Source organism: Sardina pilchardus, chromosome 16, assembly GCF_963854185.1.
Source record: "Sardina pilchardus chromosome 16, fSarPil1.1, whole genome shotgun sequence".
Classification (NCBI taxonomy): Eukaryota; Metazoa; Chordata; class Actinopteri; order Clupeiformes; family Clupeidae; genus Sardina; species Sardina pilchardus.
The window spans coordinates 13,852,219-13,867,978 of NC_085009.1; the positions used below are offsets into that span (position 1 = coordinate 13,852,219).

The 15,760-nt window shown below is 43.8% G+C and overlaps 1 long non-coding RNA gene across 1 annotated transcript; it reads left to right on the forward strand.

Moving 5' to 3' along the window:
• Window positions 1-14,735: 14,735 nt before the first annotated feature.
• LOC134059738 (uncharacterized) lies at window positions 14,736-15,055 on the forward strand. The gene is made up of 3 exons (XR_009935069.1): window positions 14,736-14,792; window positions 14,871-14,921; window positions 14,996-15,055. It is a non-coding gene; the product is annotated as an uncharacterized LOC134059738 (long non-coding RNA).
• The last annotated feature ends 705 nt before the right edge of the window (window positions 15,056-15,760 follow it).

Sequence of the window (15,760 nt, forward strand, 5' to 3'; positions counted from 1 at the left end):
TTTTGAACAGTAGAAGAGGTATAAAAATAGCGTTTTGTAGCGGCGAAAGGACACGCCCCGGTCACTTCCAGGCTAACGAGTTTTGGCTAAAAACTGTGAGCTCGAACTTTCTCAAAATACATCCGAATGACATGATTTTGGTGTCAACTCAACGTATGTACAAAAATTGATCTAAAGTGCATTTCACTCCGGATTATCCCTTTAACACAACATACACACACATTAGCACACACAGCATCGTCATATGAATGCAAACTACTTTTTTTGGCCACTGAAATGAGTAATGTAATTTGGTGAATTTCCCCATGGGGATCAATAAAGTATCTATCTATCTATCTATCTAATTCTGGCCTATATTGTTGGCCTATCATGACATCGCCACTCATTCAGAGTAGCAGCTGTAAACCATCAAACCTAGCCTGACGAGCCAGACCCACATCAAGATGTAGGGTCTGGGAACTCACCGTAGTCAGGACTCAATCGGAGGGGTGGGATAAACAGTTGTCTTTCAAATTCCATCTCCGCAATAGGATAATGCTAAACTAATCATCTTCTTATTTCCAAGTAGCAGGCTGCGTAACCTTCCCTCTCCACGCAATAGGATAACGCTAAACGAATCATCTTCTTGTTTTCAAATAGCAGGATGCCTTACCGTCGCAACTTCTGGTCGCATGTCAGTCACCATTATGTTAAGGCCGCCCACCGACTTCATACACGCTGTGATTGGCTCGCTTGATTTTCCAGCTCTCAGCTCCTAAGCTCTATGGATCGTGCCTAGACTGCCCCGCCAGCCAAATTACATTTGCTGCCGCTAGGGGCATCTAGATTTCTAGGCTACAACAAACCTCTTTGGGTAACACTTTACTTGAAGGTACCTACATAAGCATGACATGACACTGGCATGACATGGCACTTGGTATGTTATGGTAGCGTAGTGATGTACAAAACGTCCACTCCACAACAGGGAATCCACTATTGAAGGTTTTTTTTAAAGCCATTCCTCCAAGTATATGTATCGTGAGAGGGGAGGGTGGATACTGCACCCATGAGCAAGGTACGTACTCACACACAGAAATCTTAATTTTGTTGAGTTTGTCTAGCAAATACAATATAGTCTAAAGAAATCTATCTTTTTTTCTTTTGCTAGCTTGCATTTTGCCAACAGTGAAGCCAAAATGTTCCTGTGACGTTCCGAACTTGACAGTGTCACCTGGCAAACTTGTTATTTTGATTTCCATCGATGGTAACACTTTGTACCTTTTGCATTTCTACTGTGTTTTTCTTTTTTCAACTTAAGAGTGTGGTGTATTTGCAACAGAATTTGCAGTACTATTGTAAAAATGCATCACATGGCATTGTGATTAACAAAACATAAGAACAAAATTATAAAAACAGAACATATAGTTGTCTGCAAGTCAAAAATAACTGTTACAGCAGTGTCCTTAGCATCATATGTTTGATTCTACTCAACACATGAGATTCTACTCAATGATGATTAAAAGAACTCTAAACTCTTTTCTTTTAAAACAAGGGCGTTATGACATGTATCAGCCGCTGTTCACATGCAATACATGTCAGCAGCAATGGTCTCCTACCTTCATGGACCTCCTGCAAAGTGGTTATTGGCCAGCCTCCGCCAGCTCTTCCACACTCTACACACTAGACCTCCTTAAATCATTTCAGCAGCTGAAAGTTATTGCCCCAGCGTTCTCCAGGCAAGCTTTTGTCAAGGTGTATGTTTGTGCTGCATGTTACAACAGCATCGAACGTTGGTTGCATTGGTTTGAAATATGAAATCTGTCCCATACTTGACTCTAGTAATATTCATTTTCAGCTTTAGTTATAACATAAAAAAGAGGGAGGGTGTCTTGTCTGTCTGTGTGCGTGCCTGTGTGTGGTGGTGGAGGTTCTAAGGCACCCTAGTCTGTCTGTCTGTCTGTCTGTCTGTCAGACTTCATGCCGGTGCCATCCATGGAAGACTGGGGTGCCATCGCGGAAGGATTCAGCTATCGATGGAATTTCCCAAACTGCGTTGGTGCTGTGGATGGCAAGCATGTCGTCATACAGTCTCCAGACAACTCTGGCTCACTATTCTTCAACTACCAGGGCACATACTCAATCGTCCTCTTGGCAGTGGTAGATGACAACTACCTCTTTGGGGTGGTTGATGTTGGTGGTTATGGCAGGACCAGTGATGGCTTTGGTGAGGGCCTCCGAGACGGCACCCTGGACCTCCCAGAAGATGCTGCAATCCAGGGGTCTGAGCACCGTAGACCACTGTCGTTTGTTTTTGTGGGAGAAGAGGCCTTCCCCCCCTGCCGAGATTTGATGTGCCCTTTCCCTGGCAGAAATGTCCCCAGAGAACAGAGGGTGTTTAACTACCGGCTGAGCTGCGCCAGGTTAGTGGTTGAGTGTGCCTTTGGTATTCTCTCTTCACAGTGGCGTATGTACCGACGTGTGATGGGAGTCAGCCCTTCCACTTCTGAAAGCTGTATCAAAGCCACCTGCATTCTGCACAATTACCTGCGGATCACGACCCTGAGGCGACGGCAGAGAGCATCTACATGTTTCCACGGACAGGAGGATGTTGGTGATGGTGGTCTTCGAGGTGTTGCCAGGATGGCAGCAAACAACGCCACACAAGAGGCCATCCGATTCAGAGGAACCTTCGCCTGTTATTTCAGCCAAGAGGGTGCTGTTCCCTGGCAGGGGCAGGTGTAGCCCAACCCAGCAGCTAGATAACCCAAAGGCTCTTTTAAAGCAACACTAAAGCACTTTTCCTCTGTCGCACACACGCAATTTGTTTATCCAGCAAATAACAGACAAGGCTGAAAAGCCAAGTTCCAAAGTTGCAAAAGCATTACACACAGACACAGTATATTATTCTTTAACTGCCTGGGCCCTGTAACTCGAAGCACACGTTAGCTGCTCTTAGACCTTACGCACATCTTAAGCCTATCGTAAAAAGATAACTCAAGTAACTCAAATGATTCGCAAGTCTACGTGTAACGTAACTTAAGACAAAACTTGCGATTGCTTCATACCACACACAACGCTGTCGTAAGTGTCTGAAAAACCTAAACCTAGGCTACTGTCGCTTGCATTCGTGCTTGCTCTCCTGCATTCTCTTCGCCTCCGTTATTTTAGCAATCATTCGTTTCCTGCCATTTATAGTTGCGTCTTGTGTGCTCCTCACCCAGCTGTTTACTTTTTCTGTTTTCATGTCCCAAATCTTCTTTCTAGAATGTATCGTTGTGTTCGTCAGCTTGAGAATAAAATGTTTGTTTTTTTAATCCCCTACCTCAGTGACAGTTATTTCATTAGGCTATCCTCAGCATGGACGCACAGCATTTTAAAGTTGTCAGGGGGAAACGGATGCCGATTCCCTCGTTACTAAAACATTTACAGTGGTTTCTCTTTCGAGTTACAGTTTAAGTTGTGTGCATCTCACGTGTGACTTGCGACAGGTTTCAGTTACACCCGTATCGTTATATGATTTACGAGTTCGTAAGCCATGCGTAACGTAAAGTTACGTTTGATTTTTCGGGTTACAGGGCCCTGGAGTCTAAATCCCCCCTGGGGTTTTTAAAAACTGTTCCAAACACACATCTGAATCTCTGCGTGATTTTGTCCTAGAAACATAAGTGACACCACTAGAAACCTTGAATCTTCAAGTTTTCAAATGTATATGTCTTAAAATATGTGACTCTCCACGGTAAAACCAGTCGCTTGTCGCAACTGACGTTTCCGAGAAAAATGACCATTTATGTTACTTGTGCTAAAATCGTGGATTTTTTGTGTGTGTTTTGAAACAGTGGGAGGTCTACACTGTAAGGCCGTGAATACATTTCGCTGAAAAACGTACCTTTTCTAGTCTAAAAACGTGAGTTTCTTGAGGTAAGAAATTTAACTCCAGCAGAATGTTAGCGCCGTCTCGTTTTTGCCCCTCTACTCTGTTTACGGTAAATGCACTCATTGGCTCCGTTCGAATCGGAGGGCAGCTGCCTATACTGTCTCCCTCCCTAAATAGAGAGCTCTCTAACTAGACATGACTTTGTTTAAAAATGATCGTAGCACTCTAGAATCTTTGGTTAACACTACGGTATGACGTTAGCAAAAGCCTGGCGTTAAACTAAATTAGCCTACGTAAGCTAGCAGACTAACGGTATAAAATAGTTTCACTGGCAACTAATATATCAGACCAGGTGTTATTAGTGGGTACAACATGGTATAACCAGGTGGTAAATAATTTATTTTCAATCTACTTTCTACAAACCCAAGCTAAATAACGTAACACAAATGACATTTCAACAGATTCGGCAGTCATTAACAGATATCGGCAGCCATGTTGGTTTTGTTTTCACAGCTGATTCAGACTAGCCTGGATGCCAGACCGAAGTTTAACCCTGCCTACATACTTTTTCAGCAGGGAACTTCGGTCAAAGCCATCGATATCTCAAAGCTGCGACACTACCATTGACTCCCGTGTACAAACAATGGCGGCACATCCGGTATGTCATGGTCGTTGAAAGGAACTACTCAATGGGAGAATGAATGAATATCTCAGGTGTTAAAATAAGACTTTTCTACATGACTTATGGTCATGTGCATAACAATGCATTTTTATTGAGTAATATATGTATGTGGAAATGCAGTTTATAGTAATTTTCATTGAGTATTTACCGTAAATATTAATGGCTGCTGTCAATCCCGTAGTAAACCAGCGACCAAGGGAACTACTGAGGCTACCCACTAACCACGTGACCGCTCTAATCTGGCTTTAACATGGAAGTCAACGGCTGTCGCAACTTTGAGATATCGATGGCTTTGACTTCGGTCTGGCACTTCTCCGTTCGGCTGCTACTATTCGAGATACAGATCTGTTCGGACCAATCACATTGTCAGGGCGGGCTTTACGTGATGATTGACAGATGAACAGCAGTGACGTTCACAGGCTGCATGCGTCCTCGTTCGACGAGTTGGGTGTGAGACCGTGTTGGCTTAGGTTGATTTTGTTTCCAACAGAAACGCTGGCTAATGCAGAATTTGTTCATGCAGTTTGGCCTTTCGTTTAGCTTAGCTATTGAAATGGAGGTTTTATCACGGATTCACACAACTATTTCTGAACATTTCGACCAACGTGGATATGTGGGAAAACTTCAGTTTCACTTTCACGAAGTTAAAACAGCATGATGTTGTTCCCGCTTGTTTAAAAATGTCTGTTTGCTCGTTGGGTTAACGACACACTTCCCCAGCTGTTCATTGCATACAGGTTGAAGGAATTATTTACAAAGGAGAATATTTTCCATATAGCCTGCTACATATTTTGTTGTTTCGCTATCAGGTGTTGTACAAGATAGATACTGACACGCAATAACTTGTTCTGTTTGGTTTGGTCTATCCAATGAGTGCAGAGCTATCCCCCCCGCCCTGTATCGGTTGAATCACGCCCCATAATCACGGCTGAATGGAGCAGTTTCAGACTCATATTCTGACAAGAGGCGAATTCAAGATGGCTGTGCAGCACAAGATGCACGTGGTTAAAAATCTGTCCACGATGGTCTAGATGGGTGTGTTTTCGACTCGGCAGTCGGTATCACATGGCCTCAACTTATCGCGGGAGCAAGGCATGGCAAGGCGGCTGCTGAGCAGCGGCGCAGCAGCCCTCTTGGTACTGCGGAGCGCTGCGGAGCCTAGACCCTGCCTTCATGACGTAAGGTCTTTGCCCTAATTGGCTTTTACATCCCTGACGTATGTGCAGGTGTTTAAATGCCTCGATATCCACAAGGGTCCATGCGGGTCCGTGCCTCATGTTTCGTCACATGGTCAAGTCTAGACTACGGGAAGTAGAGAGTGTACAACTTCATAGCAGCGTTTGTATCCCCTCCCCTGCTGTCACCGGCAGCAAGAGGTCATTTGGAGTTTAACTTGAACGCGCCTAAGAATTGAGTATGACGTCGTCAGGCTAGATTCAGACGTGGCCGCAAAGGATTATGGGTAGAAGGCAGCTTGAAGTGTACATCGATGCTGCCTTCAAATTGACCGTTATTAAGGAAATCTAAGATATCTTAGAAGGCAGTGAAAATCGTTTTTTCGGGTTTCGAACGGCCTTCGCTGCCTTGCTCTCTAGTTAAGATATCTTAGAAGGCAGCAGTTTTCCCCGATTCGAATGGAGCCATTGACGACCACCAAGCTGCTATCCGCGTGTTGTGCCGTTGTAAATACAAGCAAGTACTGTAAATATTGAAGTAGCTGCGACTTTACAAATCGTTCGTGAGTGCCGACAGTCAACTTCAGAGGCAGATTTCTCCGTTTCTCTCTTGGCATGACAGGATGAACTCAATGTCATGAGTTTGAATGTCTATATTTCAGGAATATGACGTTCAATTAATTAGATATAGGTATGGTTTTGAAGGTTGATTATGCCCTTTCATGAAAACGTACTAACTGTAATTTTGAAAATTTGAACAATGTGACTGGTTTTGCCGTGGAGAGTCACATATATTGATGGTTTGTAAAAACAACAAAAGAAAATCCTTTTCCAGATTTTTAGTCCTACAGTCGCCTACAGCAGGCCCTTTAATAAAGCCCATTCAAGTTAACTTGCATTTGATAGAGCCACTTCATTTAGTCTTTACTTTTTTCCAATTTGTAGTAAAACTACATAACATTTTTGAATGTTCTTTTTTACTTTTATGTTGCAAACACCTTTGTTTTCAAGGTTCAAACTTCTGAAGTCTTGGGTAGATATATTTATAGTGTGTTTGTTTACAAGGCTTAAAGTCTTTGAAAAATATTGTCTTATAAAGTTGTGTTTACACTGAATTATAATTTAAAAAAAAAAAACTGATTTCATTACATGCACTTACTCACATATCATTACTGTTGAGATCTTCTAGAATATAACCATATGTGCCACTTTTGCATAGATGCTTTTAGTGTAAACGTAAAAACATTCAAGGTGTTGTAGCTAGGGGTGGGCGGATCGATATAAATAATCGATACTATCGATGCCCAAGCTGGTATTGGTATTGATCGATCCAATTGTAATAGTATCGATATTTTAATTCAAATGTCTCCTCTACGTTATTCTTTGCTCATGTCTCCGACTACAATCCTGAGCAAACGCTGTTTCACATCTTTGAACGAGCCTCCTGCCGCTCTGCTGTGATTCGTTGTCGTGCCGTCACGTGACTCACTAACCCCACACGTAGAGGAGCAGCAGCACTTTGAATGAGAGACGCCGAGAGGCAGAGAAGCGCTGTGTGGAGCCATTTTACAGCACAGTTAGTTGGCAGAGTCATTTCAAAGAGGCAGAGAATACCCAGGTAGCTTATAGTAAGAGTAGGCTAATAATATTTTACTCATATCGAGTTGCAGTGGTGTGAATTAGAAGTTGCACGTAGTTGCAAGCCGTCGCAGAGCATTCAACATGTTTAATCGCAGTCGCGAGGTTTTCGAACGTCACGGCTCGTCTAGTCTCGTCGGGAACCTATGAGCTCAGTGATGTGGCAGTGACAACACAAATCTCTGAAGTCATAAATCCTGTTTATTCAGCGTTCTGCTTTTCTCCCATCTTGTTCTGTTCCTGCTCTCCTCTCCAGAATCATCTCACCATATCAACAACACTCTCATCAAAGACTGCAGAATTACATACTCTGTGATCAATAAATCTAAATTAATCACATATAGAGTGACCCTAATCTTTGCTGTGAAAGTATTTTACGTTTTTCAATTCAAATGAATCATTGAATAATCAGCATTAGTGACATTAACGTTCAAGAACTCTTATTATTCTCACTGGTCAAATAATGACCAATCTATAATATGACCTATGCTGAGGAGATAAATAAATAAATAAAGTGCTAATAATTTTGTGTAGGCTATTTCATACATTAATAAAAAATATTTCCTAAAGAATTGATCATTCATACATAATGACATAGGCTACTGTTTTCCCCTACACAATATATAAATATATATTTGTAGGCTATAGCCTATAAGTAAAATATATATATATATTTTAATATAAGTAAAAAGTATCGTATCGGTATCGGCAATACTGACCCTATAAGTACTTGGTATCGGATCGATACCAAATTTTACAGTATCGCCCACCACTAGTTGTAGCAGACTGCGTCAAAATGGTCTGAAAGGCCCCCGAACCTCTAAGTGTTAGAAGTAAATATTGAAGTTGCAGAACCATAAGAAAATTACATTTAGTGCAGACACTAGTAACACACCTGTAGGCTAATGTTATCATTTTGTTTTGACTAATAAAAATCCCATTAGGATATATAAAGATAACAGCTCACTGTAGTAAAAGAACTATGGATAAACAGTTTAACAATGTATTGAATAGAACACAAACACCCTTATGCGAAAACAGAAACAGAACAGAATTCATAACAAACAAACAACAAACTAGGCATTTTTTTATCTACTGCTGGCCAAACTCCTCTCCAGTTGCCTCAAAAACCATCCACTGAAAATGGAAACGGAGCTCTGCCCTTCTCAGAACTGAGAGCCTTCTCATGGCGGGTAGCAGGCTTTGAAGGAAGAGCTCGTCCTCGTCAGGTGGGGCAGCAGAGGGTGGAGGTGTAGGTGGCAGTGTAGGTGGTGCCACAGGGCTTGACTCTTGCAACGCCTCTATCAAATTGCGCTCGATGGGTGTCATCGGCCCTGCCTTGCGCTTCCTCCCAGGCCTGAAAGGGGTGCTGCTACTTTCAGCATCTTCAGCTACTTTCATCATTCTGTTGCGGTGGTGGCACGGTCTGGGTCTGTGGTGGTGGCACTGTCTGGGTCTGTAGTGGTGGCACGGTCTGTGGTGGCTGAAACTACAAAGTCTACGAAGGGGGACAGGAACCCCATCACAGCCATGTACAGTATTTCCATGGCCTTTGTGATGAGGCTCCTGCCCCGGGAGCGTACCTATGTTCCCCACTTTGTATGGGACTGGGGAACATAGGACCCTTTTTTCCTTAAATTTTAGAAAGGGTCCTATGTTCCCCGTTATGTATGGTGACCGGGGAACAAAGGACCCTTTTTGAGAAAACCGGGGAACATAGGGATGACCCCCCTGCGCCACTTCTATTCCTGTCTCTCTTTCTTCTTTTCTTTCATAAAAGTGTCCCTCAGGTTCTTCCATCTGGTCCTGCATTGATCCTCTGTTAACAATATCAAGAAACATGTCCAACTTAATAAAACTGAAGCTTATGTAAATTATTGGTCTAGCTCACCCTTATGAAGAGTATAATTGGTGTCCCGCGTTTTGCATGTTCCTCTTGTGATCCTTGACAGTGCCTTGAGAGATCACCAAGTAGTACACCACTCCATAAGGGAAAGATCTCCATGTATGTCTTAAGCAAGACATTAATTATCCCTGGTCAGTGATACTGGTTGTTTTTGTCTGCTGCTTCGTCAGACAGGACATTGCTCCCTTCTTATGTCAAAAGCCTGAGTGAATGGGGACCTTGCAAGAATACCCTTGGTAGGGTCACTGGAATCACTGGTCCTACTCCCCTCTGGTGTTTATTCAATATCCATGTCTCGACTCTTCAGAATGCAATTATCCAGGTATCTCTCACTGATGTTGACTGAATCTGTGGCCTGTTCTGCGTCAAACAGCACACACATGTGATAGAAAACCTCAAGGGCTTCTGGCATGCTTGTACAGTTAAGCAGGTATGCAAAACTGTATGTTGCATACTCCTTTATGCCTCGGTCACTGGTTGTTCTCCCAAAGGCCTGGGGGACTGCCTTTAGTACATGTGCAGGGCACAAATGGAGCACCGTGAAATTTGGAGTGTCTTCGCTTTGTCCCGAGACAATCTGGAATGCTCTGCAAAGGTATGCGAAGACATCCTCTTGGTTAAAAGAGATGAGCACACTGTTCATCAACGCCCAGCTGTAATCAGTCTCTATTTGTGCAATTTTTCTCCTGGTAATGTGGGACAGCCTCCTCTTGAACTCCATAAGCCAGTGGGATATTGATGGAACACTATGGCCCATAAACTGGACCAGCAAAATCAACTCCAGTGATTTCAAATGCTTGGGCCTCGTTAATGCGCTCTTTTGGTAACGGTGCACTGATTTGCACCGTTACTGCTTTTACTCTTGCGCGTCTGCAGATTAAACAACGCTTGACACAGCTCTTGGTCATCTGTCAATATCCAATACGTTTCTCTTAATTGGTTCAATGTGGCTTGTAAGCCTGAATGCATCACATCCTGATTAAAAGTTCTGAAAAGGTGTCATGTCGTTACCTGGCAAGATGTATGGATGCTTCTGAGTATAGGACCAGTTCGTCTCCTGAATCTCCCTCCTACGCACAGAAGTCCACCCTCATCCAGGAATGGTTTCAGTGAAAGGATTTTCGAATGTCTGTCCACATCAGTATTCTTCAACAGAGTGTCCATTTCCTTTGGAAAGTTGTCTCGTTGAGTTCGTCTAATCCAGTACCGTACTCATGTATTTTGTAGTCAAAGCTACACGGGAAAGGAAGCTATTGACTTGCTCCACTTCTTCTCCAATGGTGGTTCCAGCTCCACATTGGTTCTTTCCACCCCATTGTACCTCACATTTTGTAGTGTGGCCTTTCGCATGCATAACGGAGAGGAACGGCTTCATCTCCAGCAGATTTTTGATCTCTGGCAAGACCTGAGAAACCTTCTCCAGGTAAGGCCAGTAGCGACACATTATGTCCGTGCAGAAGAACGTGCAGGTGTTTTTGGCAGCCAGTTCCTTCTGTAAAAACATCGGGTAGGCAAATATTTCGCCTCTGAACATGTTCAGCCCCTTCAGCAAAATGTCATGCCGGCACACTGCCACTTCCAAACCCTCTTCATCAACTTTGGGGTTTTTCTTTGAGGTCTCCCTAGCAGCAGCCCATGCTGATTTTCCACAAAGCCCTCTTCCTTGCACTGGCTTGATCTTTTCACGAACAGTCAACAAATGATTCAACATCTCGTCCTTGGTGAGGATAACGCCATCAAAAAAGGGTTGTTCATCAACATCTTTTTCTCTTTTCAAACGATAGAGTTTGCGGTTTCCATCTGCTGATACTGCAATAGTTTTTGGGGTGCATGACGGGCAAGAGAATTGGTCAATGCTCAACAGTTTCTCTCTCTCATGTCGGCAGTATGTCCACTCAAGGAAAGCCTTTTGGAAGACGTCACCGGAAATAGTGCCACTCCTTCCAAACTGTTGGGAACGTTGTTCTAGCATCTTGACAAATGCCTGTCTCGACAGCCCCGGCACAGTGATTTTAAACTCCTCAAAGGAATGGAAAAGATCAATGTGGAATATGGCCTGGAAACCAATACTGCCAGGCCAGTAACCACTGTTTGGAAGATCCTCCACCTCAGGCTTCCAGGTTGCCAAACAGCTTCTGCATCTCATGACTGGCAAGAAAAGGTTATAGCGGCCATTTATAGTAATGAGTATGACTGATCGTCCTGGATCAATATAGTGGTTTTGATCATCACAATGTGGCAAAGTGAATGGTTTGCTATAAATTGACACATCTCGACTACGCCATCTGAGGCCCTTCCCCTCAGAATATAAATTCTTTGAGACTTGTTAATGGGTTAAGCTACTAGGCAACACAGGTTCGGGGTCACAGAAAAGCAGAGGCGTGTGTCCAAAAATAAACTCTTTTTTTATTATCATTTAAAAACATAGGGAGTGAATTCTCTCCAGTGTGGGTTTGCTAAGGTCAGTATAATACTCTCCAGTGTGGATTCGCTAAAGTCAGTAGTTGTAGGCTACTCTCCAGTGTGGGTTCGCTAGTCAGAGGTGGCTATTCAGGGAATGAGATACTCGTGAATAAATAGCAGCACTCCAAATGCACTCATGTCACGGCAAACAGTGCGTTAGCATAAAATCACTTTACGACACACAGTGTAAATAATTAAGGAATAGCCTCCAACCGAACTGAGTTCGTAGGCACTCGGTAAGCAACCAGCAACACACCTGTTGTCACTTCAGTTAATCAACTGGGGCAGAGTTCGTGGTGGCTAAACACAGCCAATTTAGCAAACGGAATGAAACAGACAAAACAAACAAAAAACAAAACACACTACGCGGGTGGTCAGTAGGCCGAACCCCGCGACACAGAGGCCTCCCAGACCCCGCTAATGGGTACCACAGCCCATGCCCCGAAGGTCCCAATAGGTAGGAGCCACTCCTGGTCAATCTGCAAACAGACAACACACATTACAATGAGAGTAGCAGCCAATCAATGCTGCAGGGGGGGGACAAACACACAACCCAACCGAAGCTGGCCATGCACCAACCAAACCTACCTGACTCCTTCTTGGTTCAACAAACAGCTGCTGTTTTGTCTTTGAGAAAAAAAATAAAATAAAGATAAACCAATACTAATATGACAAAGCAAAGACACAAAAATAAAGACAGAAAAACACTGGAACACACGTCTCTGGCTTTGCTATGTGATCCTCTGCCAACTACGCCAAATGTGACAAAGTGGTTAGTACACTCTAAATTGAAACATTGTCGACTACGCCATCTGAGGCCCTTCCCCTCAGAATATTAATTCTTTGAGACTGGTTACTACTAGATTAAGCTACCCGGCAACACAGGTTCGTGGTCACAGAAAACCAGAGGCATGTGTCCAAAAATAAACGGTCTTTATTATCATTATAAAAACACAGGGAGTTGATTCTCTCCGGGCAACACCTTGGCCACTAAAGGCACTGACATATACACATAGACTGACATAAATACATACAACACGAAGGAGAGGTCCCAGCCATCTCACTTAACAATACCAGTATGGAAGACATGACACATACACGCAGATACACCTGACTGTGCTGGACTAATGGCTGATGGGAAGGGATAGGGAGAGCCAGGAACAGGGCTGGAGCTTACCCAGGGCTGAGGAGTATAACAGACACATCTCACGACACACCACACGTGAACATGTCAGCATCAAATACTCCGAGACACCACAGCGGGAAACGTGAAGGCACACCACCACCGAAATAGCCCATCACCCAGTCAGTTTGCAGCTCCTGTCCAGGATAGAGACGGGGGGATCCATGAGTGAGCCACTAGGCCTATTACAAACAATACACATACACTCGAGTCGGTCAGTTCATGAATAAAACATTCAGGTCACTAAACACATACTCTTACAGAGGCTAACACTTAGCCAATACGACAAACAGAATGAAACAACACAAAATCAAACAAAACAAAACAGCAGCGTTCGTAACTTGAACCAAGATGCCTTGATGTTGCCGCTCTCTGTTACCGCCGCGATCTGCAATCAGACGTCGGCTGTGTTGTGAATGTAGCAGGACTAGGTCCACGCCCCTTTAGACAGCTCAGCAGTGCCCTTCTGAGTGGCTCTGGGAAATTGGAGGTGAGCCAATCAGTGCGTGGGAGCGGCTATAGAGAGCCGAAGTCACGCCCTTCTACTTCCGGTCTATGGGACCTATTTCACGATTTTTTATGCATGGGAGTCAATGGAGAGATAACAATTATTTTTTGGTCCCGTTCGAATTGGACCGTGCATTTCACATATGATGTGTGGGAATTTAAAAGATAATTTTTCACATTAATAAAGTTCTGTTGTTCGCTAGACTTTAAAAGTTATGTAAGTTTTGTGTGAATCCGTTCAGTGGACTACAAGTCTCGTCTCAAACCATACACGTCACCAACTAATGGAGCGAGAGGCTGGCTAGTTAGCTAGCTAGCTATTATGCTAGGTAACGTTACATCTTGCTGCCAGTTAAGTCACTTAACAGTAGTCCTTGTACAGTCTATGAATGAAATACAACTTATCTGGTGTGTTTAATCCTCTGACTCATGATATTTTCATCGGCAAGGGGTAAGCTCAAATAAGATCTGTTGCTGGCTCCCGTGGCTGTGAATTGGTCTAACGTCACTAACGCGACTGATGTGTTTGTAGTCGTTGGAAACACGATCTTTCACAATGTTGTAATTCACTAGTTACGACATACTTTTCAAATGTCTTTACATGAAAAATTGTCATTAAAATTGACAAACATCATATGGGTAATTCAAGGCACAAGACAATCGGGACCAGAAAATAATTTATATTTCTCCATTGACTGCCATTAAAAAAAAATCCAAAGATAGGTCCCATGGAGGCAAACGGAAGGGGCGGGACTTCGGCTCTCTATAGAGAGCCGAAGTCCCGCCCCTTCCGTTTGCCTCCATGGGACCTATCTTTGGATTTTTTTTTAATGACGCTGGTCTTATTTGAGCTTCCCCCTTGCCGATGAAAATATCATGAGTCAGAGGATTAAACACACCAGATAAGTTGTATTTCATTCATAGACTGTACAAACACTGCTGTTAAGTGACTTAGCTGGCAGCAAGATGTAACCGTTAACTAGCATAGTAGCTAGCTAACTAGCCAGCCTCTCGTTTGCTAGTTGGTGACGTGCATCGCTTGAGACAAGAGATGTAGTCCACTGAACGGATTCGCACAAAACCTACATAACTTTTAAAGTCTAACGAAAAACAGAACTTTATTAATGTGGAAAATTATCTTTTAAATTCCCACACATCATATGTGAAATGCACGGTCCAACTCGAACGGGACCAAAAAATAATTGTTATCTCTCCATTGACTCCCATGCATTAAAAATCGTAAAATAGGTCCCATAGACCGGAAGTAGAAGGGCGGGACTTCGGCTCTCTATAAGGTTTTAGCTTTTATGTTGAAGGCTAGCGTCGTAGCCGCTCCCCGTATTGGCTTCACCTCTGGCCGGTTCCGTGTGTCCGCCGACTTCTCGGTAGGTGATTGAAGTATTGTGTTTGTTGTTGGCTACGTTTGTATCATTCAGTGGGCTAACTCAAACATTGGGGTTTAGGAGTGCAGCTAGTCGCTGAACATGGGCCTTATGACCGACCACAGCAGAGCGGTAGGTCACGTTAAACGTTTTTAAAGTAATATGTAAACTTGTGTGGGTTTAATCGTATGTTCTTTGTGTAGCAGATCTCGGGCGTAACAGGGGGCGGCAACATCAAGGCGTCTTGGTCCCAGTTCCGACGAACGCTGCTGTTTTGTTAGGGCCCGAGCACCGAGGTGCGGCCACTGAAAGTGGCTGCACCGTAGGTGCAAGGCCCTATTGTTTTTGCTCAGATTATTAGGGCCCGAGCACCGAGGTGCGGCCACTGAAAGTGGCTGCACCGTAGGTGCAAGGCCCTATTGTTTTTGCTCAGATTATTAGGGCCCGAGCACCGAGGTGCGGCCGCTGAAGCAGCGGCTGCACCGTAGGTGCAAGGCCCTATTGCTTCTGCTCAGATTATTATTATTAGGGCCCGAGCACCGAGGTGCGGCCACTGAAAGTGGCTGCACCGTAGGTGCAAGGCCCTATTGTTTTTGCTCAGATTATTAGGGCCCGAGCACCGAGGTGCGGCCACTGAAAGTGGCTGCACCGTAGGTGCAAGGCCCTATTGTTTCTGCTCAGATTATTATTATTATTATTCTTTTTCCGTCTTACCTGTTTTTTTTTTTTCACCAACTTGGCATGCTCTAAAACTCTTGTAATTTGGCAGCCATTTGTAGAATTGCAATCGAAACTCAGAGACAGAGCTTTGGCCTAGGGCGTGGCTCAGGGACTCTATAGCGCCACCTATCACGCTGTCTGTTGTGGTTGACACATGCATTCACGAAAATGGCCCAGATTTGGTGGGCATGTGTGTTGTATTAATCTAAACAATTTTTACATTTACACTCTATAGCAAATATTCGAAGAAT